The sequence below is a fragment of the Equus caballus genome, chromosome 1 (genome assembly GCF_041296265.1).
Source record: "Equus caballus isolate H_3958 breed thoroughbred chromosome 1, TB-T2T, whole genome shotgun sequence".
Classification (NCBI taxonomy): domain Eukaryota; kingdom Metazoa; phylum Chordata; class Mammalia; order Perissodactyla; family Equidae; genus Equus; species Equus caballus.
In genome coordinates, this window is record NC_091684.1 from 180,809,282 (window position 1) to 180,824,805 (window position 15,524).

The window sequence follows — 15,524 nt, forward strand, 5'->3', positions numbered from 1 at the left end:
TAAGATGCTCCTGAATAAAATATTATCTGAAACAAATGTTTAATTCAGAAAACACCTGCCAATGTAGATGTGCCCTTCAATAAATATGGCATCTCCATCCTCATTTAACATGTTTCTTAGCAATGAAATGTTGGCATTCAATTTAAACATAAGTGCAGTATAAAGCAGGCATATAGCTATATCTTGTGGGCATGGTGTTATAACAGCTAGACCAGGAATTTTCAATGTTTTCAAGTCACAACATTTTTATATTAGCACCATTTAGAGAATATAATTAAGTAGTAAGATGTTTAACGATATATACAAGAGAATAGTAATATAACCACAGTGATATTGGTCTTTCTTTGATAACCTATATAAAAGGACTAATCTGAAAATAAGGCTTATGATAATACTAAGACAATAAAGTTTGAGAATAAAGGCCATGAGCAATATAATAATATTTCCAGTTTGCTTTTTATGGTTTGTTTTCTGAATCATGTAAAATATCTTTAAAACTGTTTTTATATACAAGTGGCAACACATATACTATTTCTTGTCTAATGCATCCTTGGATGCCCTTGAGACAAATATATTTTTGTAGAACAGAAGCAACAAAATAATTTAGAGATCTGAATGAAAATGGATTCATTCTTTCACGGATTTACAAATTATATCCCTCCTAAAAACTTATTATAGAAAATAAAAATCTGTAATTTTCAATAAAAACACCCAATGGTTATTATACTTGCAAACCATGAAAACTGGCAGACACTATGCAACCTTAATTTGAAGGATAATGTAAAAAAGTCCTGAAACTGGGAAATTGCAATTGTCAAAATAAAGAAAACCAGATGCTACTTTGGTTGAAAGAAAAGTTTCAAAGCACAAGAATATCTTAATTACTATGACAGTTGTTATACCATATCCTCCAGGTTTGAATTGGTTTGAGGGGAAAAAAATCTTCAGAACTTATTCAAATCTATATGTTTATAGCCAGAAAGCTATAATTTAAAGACTAATGCAAATGTTTAATGAAATAAAAAGCATCGTTTTTTCTTTGATAATGCATGTATAAGAGAATACTATTAAGATAACCTTATTCAAGAGCTTCTATAATGAAGTATTTTGATTATGTGTTTAAAGCTTTCCACTTGAAACATTTATGTTATTATTATATATCAGTTTATCAGATCAACTATTTGATCATAGAAGCCTTAAGAAGTTGAGATACAGGTCATGTAAAATTACATAGAAGAATGGGAAGGAGGGGAAAACATGAAATTAAACCTCCCTGAGACTGAAGATACTAAGCTATAGAGGAAAGACCAACCATGATTTTGATGGCTTATGTAAGACGGGCCTTTAGTGCATACAGTGATTGTGCAACATCAAAAAGGAAATGGGTGTTGAACATAGTGGTTCCAAAACTGTTTCATGTATCATAGGGTTTTCCTAATGTTTGGCTCTTGAGAAAGGGATTACAGGATTTACTTCACTTGAAAACGTTTTAGATTAATGCTTACGTAAATTCTTAGCTAATTGAAAGCTGTGATACTAAAAACTCATTCTAACAATATTCAGTATTCATTATATTGCTGAATGTATTTCTTGAATTTCATCTAAGAGACTAATATGTTTATCGAGACTCTATTTTAAAACACCTGTATAAGCTTGTACCCCAAGAACCAACTATTGTGATGCCCTGAGAGATTTTTCTCCTTCTGTTTTATTATCAGTTTATAAAAAAAGTACCACATACCAAAATCCTGACTTATTAATATCTCAAAACATAACTATGCTTCCAAAGTATAAAACACATATATTTTATCATTTAAAATATATGTGTTTTATACTTTGGAAGCATAGTTATGTCAGATAATAGAAAATTATCTGAATTCAGATTCACAATAGACATACTCAAGAAAGGAGACTCAAGAAGTTATTGGAGCTCCTTGCAATACAAAGTCACATGGAGTTTGAATGATTTACTTTAAAACAAACTGTTAACATGTAAAATATCACTCAATATTAGCCAATCTCATCATTTCCAAAAAAAAATGTACAGAGAAAGTTACTTTAACTTCCAAATACATGGAGCAATTTATAGCAGCTCAAAGCTCTTTCTAAGAACAATTAGGAAAAGCTGAACAACATACAAAGACATAAACTTGAAGGCACTGGAGAGTTTCCAAGACAGCCAGGATTTGAATGGCAAGTGTCTGGAGAAAAAGGAGCTTGCCAAGACAAGGCCAAATCTTTGAATACTTCTTTTCCTTTCATAGTATATGCCAATTCTTGGCTTAGGATAAGGAGATGAGAAGGCAGGTGAAGGCCAGGTGCTACCTACTGAGAAGGCAAAAATTGGAGTTTTGTGCTAGCAAGAAATGCATGAATTTGAGGGGCCTAGAACCCCCCCAAAAATGAAGAATCTCTTCTTTTCATAGAAGTTACCAATACAGCTGCATCAAGCATTAGGCTAAGGAGTCAAGCAGAAAGCAAATATAAAGCAAGACAGGGTATTGGTATTCTCGTGGCCCTGTGAAGACTCTCACTTGGGGACCATGGAAAATCATACATTTGGAAAGGGTGAATGAGAAGAAGACCAAGCCTTACACAGACAGAAAATCAGCCTCCAGACAGTTCAATCCATCATTACATTGATCTGTTCTATCCTTTTGCTACCTGACTGGGGATAGAATGAATCTCTCTGGAATGACATAACAGAAATCAGTTTCTACAATCAAACACAATGTCTAGGATTCAATTTAAAAAACTGTCATCCTGTTGAAGAAAAAGTATCAAAATAACAAGCAGACAATAGAAACAGATCCATAGGTGACACAAATATTAGAGTTATCATACATCAAATTTAAGATAAGTTGATCAATATGTCCAAGAAACAAAACAAGCCAGAGAATCTTATCATACAACTGGAATATACAAAAAGAAACAAATAAAAATTTTATATCTAAAATTTATAGTAACTCATTCAGATTTCCAAGATAGGCTTAACAGTAGTTTGGAAAGAGTTTGAGAAGAGCTTATGGAGGTGGAAGATCAGCCACTAGAAAATATCCAGACTGAAGCATGTAGAATAAAGTGAAAGGAAAGTATAGAAAATGTCATAAGATATATGTGGGTTGTGGTAAAGAAAAGTTCTAGCAAACAGGCAATTTAAGTCCGTGAAAGAGAGCAGAGGGAGAATGTGTCAAATGCAATATTGCAGAAATTATTACCAAGAATTTTTAAATGTTGAAGAAAAACTGCAAAGACAAACTCAGGATGTCTTATGAATCCCAAACAGGAAAATACAGAGAAAATTGCACATAGGAAATCACACAGAGGTTCTTCAGTCTAAAACAGGCAAAAACCATAGACAAAGAGTTTAATCTTAAGAGCACTCAAAGGGTGAAAAAGTAATTACTTTCAAAGAAGTGAAAGAAACAATGGAAGCCAGAAGATAATGAAAGATCTTTAAAGTGCTGAAAGAATTAAACAACTACTAAATTTGAATTTTATACCCAGATGAAATATCCTTCAATAAATGAAGATGAAATAAAAATACAAAAACTAAGATTATTCATAGCAGTAGACTCACGTTAAAGAAAATAGTAAAAGATTCACTTGAGCAGAATAAAATGAATCCAAAAGCAAACACAGAAATGCAGAGGAATGAAAAGCAATGGAAAAAGTAAATATGTTTACACATTAAAATAGGTCTTAATCTACATAAAAAAATTATATAGTTTGTGATTTAAAATATAGTTAGAACTAAAATATGTGTCAACAGTAATATAAAAGTCAAGAAACAGGTACATGGAAATAAAATGTTATAAGTACTTTGCATTGTCTGGGAAGTAGTAAAAGTAGAAATTTAAAACAGATGGTCATAAAATAAGGATTTGAGTTCTAATCTCTAGGGTAATAAATAAAAAAATAGTGAAATATAATTAGCAAACTAGTTAGGGGCTCAGGGAGGGAGCATGGATTGCTAAAAACATTTTATTAGTGTAAAATAAGAAAAGGAAGAAAATAAAAGTAACCTAAAACAAGTGGAATAAGTAGGAAATAAATAGTAGGATAGTAAACATAAATTCAAATGAATCAGCAATTACATTAAACATAAGTGGACTAAATACACCATTGTGAAAACAAAGATGTGAGATGATTTACAAAAAACAAAAAAAGCCCAACTCCATGCTATTTAATAAAAATATCCTTAGGGGGCTGGTCTGGTGGTGTAGTGGTTAAGTTCATGCTCTCTGCTTCAGCAGCCTGGGGTTCACAGGTTTGAATCCTAGGCACGGACCTCGCACTGCTCATCAAGTCACTGCGGCAGCGTCTCACATAAAATAGAGGAAGATTGGCACAGATGTTCTCTCAGCAACAATCTTCCTCAAGCAAAAAGAGTAACATTGGCAATACATGTTAGCCCAGAGCCAATCTTCCTCAAAAAAAAAGTCCTTAAATATCACAGTGAGGTTGAAAGTAAAGGATGGAAAACATATATCTTGCAAACACTAACCAAAGAAAACTGGTGTGACAATACTGACATAAAACAAAGTAGACCTTTAGGCAAGGAATCTTGTTAGAGATAAACAGGGGCATTTCCTAATAATAAAAGATTTACTATATCAGGAAAATATAGCAATTTTAAATTTAAGTATATCTGATAACATTGCTTCAAAATATATGAAGCAAAATAAGATAGAAATAGAGGGAAATGCACAAATCAAAAATCAACTTGGAAGATTTTAACATGCTTCTCTTAGTAACAATTAAAAAATAGACAAAATACCAGTAAGGCTATAGAAGATTTTAGCATGAAAAGAAATACTCTTGCTAATTGACTTATTTAGAACACTGTCTTCAAATGTGATAGAATATACATTCTTTCAAGTGCACTTGGAATATATGCCAAAATAGACCACATTGTATCAATGTTGGTTTATGTTCAACAAATAACAGAGAATTGAAATCATGCTGTATTCTCTGACCTCATTGCTATTAGATTAGAAATCAGTTTTTAAAAAAGATAAGTGGAAAATCTACAGATGTTTGAAAATTAATCAATACACTTTTAGGAATAGATTAAAATTTCCTTAATCTGTTAATAGGTATCGATATAAAACCTAGAGCAAGTGTCATATGTAATAGTGAAATATAGAAATTTTTCCTCCATGAGACTGGGAAAGAAACAAAGATGTCCATTAGTCCTTCTTCTGTTCAACATTTGGTCAGAGTACTAAGCAAAAAAAAAAAGAAAGAAAGAAGAGATATACGACTAGATAAGAAAGAGAGAGAGAGAGAAAGAAAACTAGAACTGAGTAAATGGTCAATATAAAAAAATAAACTGTATTTCCAAATACCTTTAACAAACAGTTAGAAAACAAAATTTTAAAAATATACATACAATTTGCAATAGCATCCAAAATAGCAAATGCCAAAGGAAAAACCTAACAAAATACGTATAAGATCTCTACCCATAAAACTGAAAAATATTACTGATAGAAATTAAATAAAACTATAAAAACTATAAATGAAAGGACTTAGCATGCTTATGAACAGAATACAATACTGAAAACACAGCATTTCTCCCAAAAATGATATATAGATTCAATGCATTCTCAATCAAAATTCTAGTAGACATTTTTAAATGTGGAAATCAGCAGGACAACTTTAAATGCAAATGAATAAAAAAATCCAAGATCATCTTGAAAAAGAACAGAATCAAAGGATATACATTACTAGAAATCAAGACTTAGTACAAAGTATAATAATTAAGACAGTGTAGTGCATAAGAAAACTTAAAGAAGAATCAAAAGACAGATCTACACATACACAGAATCACTTGATTTATGACCAAAGCGACACAGCACTGCAATATTGAGAGAATTGTTTTTTCAATAAATGGTATTGGGCCAACTGATTATACATAAAGAAAAAATTATAATTGATTCTTACTTTACAGCATACACAAAAATCGATTCAGGTGGTCCATGGATGTAAAAATAAAAGGATAAAAATAAAAGGATGTAAAAATAAGCTTTCCCAAACAATAGGAGTATATTGTCACACCCTCGGGGGAGGTAAAGATATCTTTAACAGGACACAAAATGCACTAACCGCAAAGGAAAAGACAACATTAAAATTAAGAGACTATGTTCATCCAAAGACACTACTAAGAAAGTGAACAAGGCAAACGATAGACTGGAAAAAGGTGTTTGCAAAGTATTTATCTCACAAAGGACATATATGAAGAATATAGCAAGTACCACAGAACTGTAAGAAAAAAAGACAAACAACCCAAAAGAAAAGTAGGCAACAGATGCTTCACGAAAGAAAATATCCAATGGCCAATAAACACAGAAAAAGTGGCCAAAGCTTACTAGTTGCCTAAGGAGTGCAAATTAAAATCACAATGAGATATCACTACATACCCACCAAATGGCTAAAATTAAATAGAGTAATAGCACCAAATCCTGGTGAGGATATGAAGTAACTTCAGACATCGCTGGTGCAAGCATGAAATGGCACAACCCCTTCGGAAAATTGTTTGGTCAAATCTACCACAAGTCATTACCCAGGATTTCCACTCCTAGCTATATATGAACAGAAAAGTTTACTTATGTGCCTGACACACATATCAGAAGATGAATAGAAGTGAAAAATTAGAACCAAACCATGTCCATCAAAAGTAGGGATAAATGAATTTTGGTATATTCCTGTGATGAAATACTCCACAGCAATGAAAATAAATCAACCACAATTACATCACATTTGTATCACTGCATGGGTGTAACAAAGCACATACCATATGTTACTACTTATGTAAAGGTCAACAACATAAAATTCATCAGAGGAAATAGGAATCGAGAGAGTGATTTCTTTCGGGGGGTAGTGACAGGATGGGAGCAAGAGGAATTTTTTTATATTTGAATAATGTTCTATTTCTTGAAATCATTGAGGATTACATGGATGTGTTCACTTTATTCAAATATTCAATAATATGTACACTTACATTGGTGCATTTTTTTGAATATGTGTTTTACTTCAATGAAAAGTTTACTTAACATAAAACACATCATTACATGGTAATGAAAATAGGCTTCAGAAGAAAAGTCTTAGCTTTGGCTTTTCATGTTCTTTGCTGACTTATTACACCAATAAAGAAATTCTATAGCTTTGGGTTCTATATTGGCTTCATGAAGATTTTGGTCTTCAGTTTTACTAATGGCAAAGAGAAGTTAAGAACTTCAATGTACAAATACCTCTACAAGAATAACTCCAAATGAAAGGCACTATAAAGCACAATAGGATGCTCATGTCTTAGATTTTTATGTGCTTGCATTTTTTTCCCCTAAAATCTCAAAAGTTATTATATTGAGAAATAATTATCTTATTGTGTTCTGGCTACGTACGTATGAAATAAGTAAGGGATGAAACTATTATCCCATCTCACAAGAGAGGCAGAATCAATCAAAAACACAGCCAAAATCCAGCTGGATTTTTACTAAAAGGGGGCAACTGATTGATTCAGTACTTGTTTTGCAACCAGCCAGCTGAAACATCCAACTTCTCCTTTGACTTAATTTATCAAACACAGACTCCTCTAGTCATTTTCAGAAGAGTGTTTAGCATCTCCTTCAGTGGAGAAGTCTATGAATATTTGCTCCAGACAAATATGCTTTGGACAAATTTCTACATTTCTCTCCAGAACTGTTTTTTCAAGGCTCCTTTAATTCTTTTGATTACATCAGATAGAAAGCCTGACTGACGTGCTAATTGTCATTCAACACCTTACAGAGTTTTACTGTCTCCTACCAAGAGGGCAGCTAAATTTCCTTTTAAGAGAGATGTGTCCCCTGATCCAGAATTCTGACAGCTGCACCAGTTGGAAAGAGACAGAAGTGGACTGCTTCTTGTCCTAAAGGAACTGAAGATTGTTACATCCATATTGAACTTCCTGCAACATATTTGAAAGTATTAATATTTTGAAACTATTTGAAAGCCGTATTTTGAGACAATGTCTCAAAAGATGTAGTGGGTGTCCTGATGATCGTACATCTCAATCTCCTCAGAACAGAAAAGTTGATGCATTTCTGAAATGATTGATGGGACCAATTTGCCTTATCTCACTGGAATCACGTTAGTCTATCTTGGTTAGGATTCCGGTTACTCTGGGGATCAGCTTTCCTAGTGTGTAGTTAGTTGTAGGAGTGATCTACTTCTATGATTCTAGCTTCTAAAATTCTCCAACTTGTCTCAAACAGGTTTATAATGCCTGGACCTCAAGAAGAGGGCTCTCATTCTCTAACAGCTCTATGGACCAAATTACTAAAACAATCATTTATTTCTCCCCAATCATAGGCACCAAATCCTGAGAGGAAATGTGATTTAGTTCACTGTGATAGCTGTCATGAAATCCAGGCTGGGAAATCTAACCAAATTCCCTTCTCCTAATTTCAAGTCCAGTATGTTCTTCAAGGAATTTTCTCAATTGTATGATGTTAGCAAAGAACATCAGTAGTGAGACGTATTATAAATGAGAGCTTGCAAGCTCAGAGCTTAAGAACTTCCACCACTTGGTCTTCTTACTCGAGTTTCCCATCTATACCTCTCTACTATTCCTGCTAAGTGATCTTTAACTAAATCTCTTTAAAAACTCATGTGATCGATATTCTTAGATAAGCACTATCTTCTGGTATGCTTTCAGAATCGAGTCCAAAATTCATAGCTGAGGGTCATGATGAACTAACTTCTCTTATTCTCTCATCATTGCCTATCTTGGTTATCCCTGTTTCTCTTGTCTGGTTTTAGACTCATCAGCTATTCCACACAACTGGAAGAAAATTGTTTCATTTACACACACATATACACTCATTGACATTTTTCCAAGATACAACCAGTTGGTGATAGGGAAATATACAAAAAGATTAAATTTAACTATTTATTCAAGACTATCCTTTTCAAATGCTAAGGTTCCAAACAGGCCAATTATTTAAGATGAGGAATGAAACACTCATGAGAAGTGTTAGGTAAACTTGGAGTGAAATTTCTGAGTTTTTCTGTTCTTGGTTATCATGAAATTTCAATGTTGTGGAAATTATTAGATTCTGGATTTTCCACTATCAAGACTAAGGACTAGGGCAGAGAACAGAGGAATAAATCTTGCAAGTTTCAAGTTCTTATACTTTCAAGCTTTACTCATAAAAACTATTGCTGTAAATAATATTTATGAACAAACAAATAGTACTATCATCTTTCATCACAGAATTTGTATGCAGCATATCATTAGTGATAGGAACACTTTATATACCCAAAATATTTTTGAAGAAATATCATAACCAACATAAAGAATAAATTTAATTATTTACTAGTATTTTGATCCTGAAATTTTTTAAATGGCCTTTGAAAGGTCTTTCAAAGTCATCCAAGATCAATATAAAGTACTAGGAGTAAATTGATTTTTGTCATCCAAATTCCTTGCTGATTTTCAACTAACTTCTTGGTTACCTAGATTGCGGGTTTCTTCATGCTGTGGACCTTGAATATTGATTTTCATTTGAAAATTTTAAAGAGACGATGTTCTGAATTGTAAGTAACATAAACTCTGTGGGTATTCGAAATTGAAGAGAGCCGAGAAGGGTTGCTTTTAGAAAGAGCAAAGAGGACAAGTAAACAATTTAAAAATGGAATGAATGGAATTTAAAAATGCAAATGAGTGAATCATATTTTTCGCAGAAGCCAGATGTCCACTTGCTTCCATGTTACAAATCAGTATAAAGTCTTATTTGTAAGGCAAAGTTTACACAATAAAAACAAAACTATGTATTTAGAAAAACAGTGTATTGATCCATCTGGTTTCAATGTCTATGTGAGAAAGAAGAGAAAAAAAAGATGGCATTTTGGTTAACCGCTCGTCAATATCAAGATCAGAGTTGTTCATCTTCCTTTAAAAGTCCAGTGACTATGCGCTACTTCGTATGCGATATTTCTTTGTGTGTGTTTCATAAGAATTTTCTGTGAAGAGGAGCCACAGCTTTTATAAAGGGTCATATTTCCAAAAAGGTTAAGAACCACTGCCCTCCTTGGCCAAACACCTACATTTTAAAATCTTATTGTTTGCAACTGCTTTTTGATAGATATTAACTAAAGACGTTAAGTGTGTTGTTTTAAGAAGTCAAACATCTGCAAGTAAAATTCTTTCTTGTAATAGTCCAATTTGGTGAGAGGATCAGAAAATAATACCCTTGGGAAATGGGAAGAAGGACTAGAAATGACAAAATACGTAATCATAAATTATTGTTGTAAAGATAATCATTTATCCTCAGAAATGACAATACAAAAAGTCACATACCTGAGGCAAAAAGAAATGATAGAATTATACTAATACTTCAAATATTTTTACATTTTTTGGCTGAGGGCTTGGGTATTGACATTAACCTGATCAGTTACCTATATTTGATCCAGTCTACCAAAAAAAACCTGAGAAATTTACTATTAATTATGCAAAAACCATGTTGAGTCATTGAATTTAACAGTACCATATCACTTGGAAATTTGTGAATGGAAGGGGCATAAGAAGAATAGGAATGCATGAATCCCCATAGTACTTAAAAATCATTCAAAGTTGGCCAAAGTATATACTACAGGTGCTATTTCTTGTATTCTTTATTTGAATGTTCTGTTAGAAATTTCTACAGAAATCCCTTAACGTACTATCATTACTGTTATTTCAATCCTCTACTTTTTAAAAGGTATACACAGAAGAGAGGGAACGAAGAATTATCAATTCCTAGAAAATGTAGGTTGAAGACAGCCGACACTTATCAGTCAGGCTCTTTCACACCTGCACCCATATAATCCACGAGGGACTGTTATCTAACGAAAATTAAGTATATTTTCCAGCTCATTTCACTAGGTTTAATTTAACCTTTGCTTTATAGGAATAGAACTTGTCTAACTAAACAGAATTTTTAAAATGGGAGGGCTGGATAACACAAATTGAACAGTGTACTATTTCTAAGATTGTTTTCTTTTGAGATATTAGACCAACCCTGTTTTTACCTTCCGTATTTATACATAATTTATCAGAATCAGAGAAATACATGCATTTAATGCATGGCCAATCAGCGTACGGTTTCATTTCTAAAGTTCCAAGGTAGTTATGGAAACTACTTAAAAGAAGAAACCTATGTTTCACCTAATCTTTTACAGTAACTAGGGCAGGCATTTTATACGGGAAACGGGATCTCAGTGAATACTTCTCTCAGTGGGGTTGTAATATTTATTCACATGATATACAAGAAAAAAACATTAATTCTTTATTAGCCTTTGTTGGTTAAGAACACGATCTTATTTGCTCAGGAAATGAACTTAAAATCATTATTTCATCCTATTATTTTCTGAAATCACCAAGCCATGTCATATGACTTGGATTCATGAGGTAGGAAATCATCGGTCCTTGCTTCTCACAGGCCATTCTGCAGACCAGTAGCATTAGCAACACTTTTGAGCTTGTTCGAAATGCAAATTCTCTTGCCCACCCCAGGCCTACTGAATCAGTATCTTCAATTTGACAAGATCCCCAGGAGATTCATAGACAGATTAAATTTGAGAAGCGCTGGTCTAGATTAGTGGTTCTCAAAGTGTGATCCTCAACCAGCAGCATCAGCATCACCTGTGAGTTTGTGAAAAATGAAAATTCATCGGTCCAACCCCAGGCCTACTGTACTTTAACAAGTTCTCCAGGTGGTTCTCAGGCACATTATACTTTGAGAATCACTGGCCTAGATCATTAAATTCTGATTTTGTTTCAAATATTTTCTAAGTATCAAGCCCTCCTGCTACCTGCTTCTTTTTCACACCTGCTAGAAAGAGAATCCTTCTAACACATTGTATAATAGAAAGGAAAAAAAATGCTTTATATATTTAGCTGCTCTTGGAAATCCCTAGAATTTCCTCAAATATTTCAAACAAGCTGAATGTAGATTTCCCTATCTGAGTTTGTTAATACAACAGCATCACTCCTGTTATCTCAAAAGAGATCATAAAATTCTCATCGTCATGTTAACTTATGTTTACTTTAATTTTTCATATGTACACACACACACACACACCCCATTCAAAAAATAGAGGTATTGAATAGGTAGAAAGTAATCATGACATTAATCACACATTTATATTTACTAGTTACTGTTTTCCCCTTTCCTTTCTATGTAATACAAAGGACAAGAAAGAAAATCCAATTTCAGAACAAATTGATAGAAGCAGAACATCACAAGTATGTATACTTGTAAAGGCAAACACAAAAAGAATGTTTTAAAGCAAAGGGCCTCCCAAACAGCGCAAATTAACTCAGCCTGCCTGTGGCAATCTTTGGTCACTTGGCAAGAAGTTGAAGTGGTCCCACTTTTACCATCAATCCACTCAGTGATCACCTCCTCTGTGAAGCCTTCTAGTCTCTGAGGCAAAGGCAGAAGCTCCTCCTCTGACTTCCCATAGAAATGTGGGCATGCATTTTTCATAGCCTTCGTTATACTGTTTTGTTAATTTGGGTTTATTGCTTCAATCATCAGACTATGAGTATTTTGAAGGTTTGGGACTTTATTTTAGTAGTCTCTGAATAACTGATAGCAAGTATAGTCACGCCCTTTTAGTCAATACTCAGTATATATCTTTGAATGAAGAAATGAGTAAATAAATGAAACTATCATAGCAAATAGAATATTCGCTTTTAGAGCGTAAAAGCTCAAACAACAATGGAAAGTCAGGCATCAGAAATAATCTGAAAAAATTTGCATTCCTTCTTATGTTAACAGTGTTGAATCTTGTTTGTTTGTACCATTGTAGGCCCTGAACAGTTAAATGACTTGCTCAAATTTATATAGCATGATTTTGAAAAACCAGAGAAATAATCCTCTTGGTTTTTCCATTGCCCAACACTGCCACTTGAAAGACCGTGAATGAACCTACAAATTATGTGCCTTTCACACTTAAATAATTATGAAAATTATGTTGCATTTCACCTGAACCATCACCTTAGTTTTAGAACTGTAAAAACAAAATGTTTTTCATTCTGCACCACCATTTTTAAGCCTCAGAGTTCCTACTATTTGAAAGAGATTTTCCCCTGTCTGTTTCAGGGTATCTTTGAAAAATTTCCAAATCTCATTTCCCCTTAAAAGGCATCTTCCTCTTTGAATACCTGTGCTCAGATCCCCCTAATGTTAAAGAAGTCAGGCACACACATCAAGGAGGAGCAGACAACTTAACACTGCTTGGCAGGATTTCCTTTTTGTGCTTTCGTCCCAAACAAGCACGTGTGATGTTGGTTGCCCTTTTGCTCCAGACAACTTAGTCCATTGTACAGTGGATTCCTTTTCTTAAATGTAGCAAAGAAGAGTTCAGGCCTCAAATCTTTGAAGTGAAGCATCAGGAATTTACCATATGAAAAATCCTAAAGACGTTTGGAGCCAGAGAATTAACATCGTTAACAGTACCATGCCCCTATCCAAAAATTTCCTTCCTCCACGCTTTAGCTTTCCAAATATATTTTAGTTGTAGAAAGCTATTCAAGTATCACATTTAAAGAAATACAGATAAATAAGGACATAGGAAAAAGACGAATGTGGTCACAGTAAAGAAAATAATGTATATAAACTTATCCTTATGAATATAATTAATCATTAATTTAACTATATACTTGTTTGGTTTTGTAGTGAGAACGTTTGTATAATTCTCTTGTACAGGTGATAAAATCAGTTCACAAAACACCATTCCTGAGACTGGGAAAGTGTTTCAGGGCAAATATATTCAAAATGTGCTCATTGAGTAAAAAGAAATGCAGTGTGTGCGCGCATTGCAAACCAAATCTGTGATTTTGAGATATTGCAAGGGAAAATATATTATTTCTGTATGTCTTTCTCAACTACATATACTACAAAATGACTGCATAGATGTCATGTCAAAGTCATAATAATTTCTTAACCGTGTGGAGGGAGATGTGAAAAAAATGAATATTGAAAGATGTCTTAAACGTCAGTGCTAGCAAACATTGATTTACAGTAAATTTCCAGCAAAACAAGTCTGAAATAAACAGAGATTAATTTTAGAATTTAATTAGTCTAAGTATATAACTCATCCAGATCATGGCAAAGATAATCCCTAAAATCAGAGATCTAGAATATGTAATCCTGTACATCTTTGATTCTATGAAATATGTTCATGATTATTCAGTTTCTTGCCCAAAATGAAACAATGGCACTATAACATAAGAGGAAAACAAGTTTCTGTAACATTATGAATGACATGGCCCCTGTAATATCTGACTTTTTTTTTTGTTTTAAATACCGATGTTAACTTATTCTTGTTGGTTATAAAAATACTGTAAGAAGAGACAGTTGAAAAACAATAGATAACTAAAGAGCTTTATGTGCTAAATTCAATTCAGGTTTAATTTGTGAAGAGATATCTTTTAATGTGTATTTGGTTAAGGATATGTGATCTGGTCACAAACGATGAACGGCCTGGGATGTAAGAACCAGCTGTGAGTTTTAAAAGTAAAACTCAGAGAATTTTAACGTCTTAAACTTATCATTGTCCATGATTTTAGAATAGTATTATAATCTACTTGAGTAACAGCACGTGCTTTTCATTATTTTGTGAATTCTCAACCCCCTCCTCCAAGGAATCAGATTTCAGAAGTTCTCACACAGTCATAACCCTCCAACAAGAAATTTAGAATCAAAGATTCAGTCCAAAAACATATCCAAATTCTGTTCAAGAAAAAATCTCGCTCTCTTAAATGTCCTCACATACCAAATCACTGTATTCATCCTATGTATTATTTCTGCCACAAAAAAATATCAGTGTGCTTTCAGAATGGTTTTAACTCTTACAAAATTTTTGAGATGTCTATCCGAAAATCAATGGTAGGTTTCGTGACACAATTACTCTAATTCTCAAAAGCCAGGCACTCATGACTGTGGAGCTATGTCTTTTCCTGGTGGTAAAGTTCAGGATTTGCTAATTGGCACAATCAGAGAGCAATGGTTTCAAGGCTGCTGCAGCAGTATGCTTACCTAAATTGAAGCGCAAGCTAGTCCATGACGAGAAGCACTCATTTACCCATAAAAACTGAGAAATTATATTGCCCGGTAATCAACTTGCGAAGGCAGTTGTTCATGGATGTATTTCTGCTCCATGCGCTAAAAAGCAGAGCCAAGTAGGGTCTTACTTCTTCACCCTCCAAAGGACAAGTCACAAACAAATCACAGAGAAGGGACTCAAAAAACACAGAAGCTATATCTTCAGCCTACATAAACTTATTATATGGTTGTACAATTATAAAAATTATATCAGTAAAGCTTTATAGCACCTACATAGACATTTCATTTGAGAGTAAAGAAATATAGCACCTTATGATAAAAATAAAGACTTTGAAAACCAGTGTTAGTTTTCTGACTTTGAAGTTCATGAAAGAGATTATAAATAGCATGCACTTTTTAACATGCACATTCTATAGCTTTCAAAAATAA

At 33.3% G+C, this 15,524-nt stretch overlaps 1 long non-coding RNA gene across 1 annotated transcript in view; it reads right to left on the bottom strand.

Moving 5' to 3' along the window:
• LOC138925138 (uncharacterized) overlaps positions 1 to 15,257 on the bottom strand; it is a 72,450-nt gene extending 57,193 nt beyond the window's left edge. The window contains exon 1 of the long non-coding RNA XR_011440929.1: positions 15,069 to 15,257. This is a non-coding gene — a long non-coding RNA (uncharacterized lncRNA). The remainder of the gene's footprint in view (positions 1 to 15,068) is intronic.
• Positions 15,258 to 15,524: the final 267 nt, after the last annotated feature.